Source organism: Capsella rubella, unplaced genomic scaffold (assembly GCF_000375325.1).
Source record: "Capsella rubella cultivar Monte Gargano unplaced genomic scaffold, Caprub1_0 scaffold_5, whole genome shotgun sequence".
Classification (NCBI taxonomy): Eukaryota; Viridiplantae; Streptophyta; class Magnoliopsida; order Brassicales; family Brassicaceae; genus Capsella; species Capsella rubella.
The window spans coordinates 4,091,068-4,093,665 of record NW_006238919.1 but is presented as its reverse complement, the minus strand read 5'-3'; positions in this window follow the sequence as shown (position 1 = coordinate 4,093,665).

The following is a 2,598-nucleotide window of genomic DNA, read 5'->3' as shown; positions in this document are numbered from 1 at the left end:
TTGGAAGGAGATTGTGATGGTGAGTCACTTTGTGATCGTCGGGTTTGGAAACGGTTAGATGACGTCTCTTGAAACTCCTCATAAGACCTTAAAAATAAATTTAGTAAATAATAAATCAACAAATAACAGTAGGAAAAGTTGATAAATTTAGAAATTTTATTTTGTAATAAATATTTAACAATGTATGATTAAAGAAAATAATTTTTGTATCACATTTATTAAAAAATTTGTTTAACTAAAATCTAACTTTTTATTTTCTATAATAGTTAAAAACCAAGCTAATGCTAACAAGTTTAAAACCAAAATCCAATCAAAATGTTTAAATTTAAAATCAAATTTATTACAAACTATAAATAAAACTAAATCTAACTTATATAATTCACTAATTCCAATCAAAATCAAAAACTATTTCAATCAAAGTCATAGAACTAATTCCAATCAAAATCATATAACTAATTCTAATCAAAATCATAAAACTAATTCCATATCTACCCAAATCCAATCAAGATCTAATTATATGGATTCCAAAATCTAATTCTAACAAGATATTAACAATTAAAAACTAGTATCACAAATCAAAAGCTTTGAATAATTGTAAACTTACTTGATTTTGAGCTTGTGGAAGGATTGGAAGGAGAAGATGATGATTGATGAAGATGCTTGAAGATCCAAAGGGCGACGGCGGCGACAGAGATGTCCAACGGCGACGGCGGCGGCGGCGGAGAGGTTGGAAAATAATGATCCCTCGAAAATCCGTTGGAATATTACTTCATGTACTTTTATTGGCTAGTCAAGCGTTTATAATTAAACCAAAAATCGGACATTTCCAACGGATTTCCCAAGGATTCTAATTTTCAGATGGAAATTTCCAACGGATTTCCTAGGGTGTATAAAATTTCTGAGAACTTTCCGACGACATTTTCTTTTATAAACCAATTTTATTATTAGATTCCTCTAAAGAGTTTTTATTGCTATACAAAGACATATTTGTGTTAAAACAAATACATTTATATTAATTTAGATCAAAAATTGCATAATTTCTAGAAATATAATTTTTTTTACTAAGTATCAACTATTTTATCAATATCATCTCATTAACACTTAAGTGTCAAATATGAGAAGTTTCAAGTTTTGTATTTTTCTTGCCTTATTTTACTTTGTTATGTAATTATTTTGACATGTATGGCTTCTTATAGTATTAAACATTACATAAGATGCATCAAACCTCCAAAATTTTTAAAAAAATCTAACATCCCTCAGAAAATCCTCGGAAATTTCCAAGGGATTTCCGAGGACTGATCAATGTCCTTGGAAATCCGTCGGAAATTTCCCAGGATTTTCTGAGGGATGTTAAATTTTTTATAAATCTGACCATATACGTGATCCTTCGGGCAGCCCTTAGAAAATACTGAAGGATTTCCGAGGACTTGTTTTACCCGTAGGAAATCTGTCAGAACGGTCGATATTGTGTTTAATACATTTTAAAGATTTATACATCTTAAAAAAAATATATAAAAAAAATTATAAAATAGTTGCAATATTTATTCAGGATAATAGGTTTTGAAAACTTCATGAAAGATAATTTATTTCCACGTTTTTAACACATAAACTAATTAATAAAAATCTAATAAAATACAAAAGTTATATAATTTATTCTTCGTCTTCTTCATCCGATGAATATTCTGAATTTTCCGAATCGGAAGTGTCCTCAAATTCTCCCCTTTCTTCCTCAGAATCATCGAAAACCTCATTATCTCCATCAATGGTGAAATCAATGACAAGATCAACCGCTCCTATGACACCCAATGTGTTTTGCTGCATAGGTTCATGTTCACTATCATCGGAAATGCCAACAATCCTGCCTCTAGGATTTACTAGCATCATTGTGATCCAAGGATCATTGGTTGTGGTAACCCGTGGGTATCCAATGTAGCATACTTGATCGGCTTGAGATGCTAGATGAAGTGCTTCCTTACTGTTGATACCTCAAGAGTTCTATAATTCCGACAATTTGGACAAGGACAAGACATAGTACCTGTTTCTATTGCTATGCTTTGGTTTGATGCAAATAACATGAATTGCCTAAGACCTTCTTTGAACTCTTCTGTAGGTTTGCCCGTTTCTTCATTGTATCTAGGTTTATCCATCCATGAACGAAAATAACCATAAGGATCTGAATAAGACATTTTTGTTGGTATTGTATCTACTTTCGTTTTCCAAACAAATGAATCTCATTAGAGTTTATAAATGCAAAATTCCAACATATTTTCAAGGGATTTCCAAGGAAATTTCGAGGGGTTTCCAAGGGATTATAAAATTTCAACGGATAGATTTGCAAAGGCTATATGCAAAGATAGTTCTCAATAATCGCTCGGAAATATCTTGGTATAAAACAACGGTCGTTTGCCCTCAAAAATCCGTCCGAAATTTAGTTAAGTTTTCGATAAATTTTTGACGGACATTGCCCTCGGAAATTATTGTGGGATTTCCGACGGATTTTCAAATTTCCAAGGGATTTCCGAGAACCGTGTTTTCGTCAGAAATCCCTTGAAAATTTGTCGGAAAACCCTTTGAAAACCGTCAGAAATTTCCGAGAGA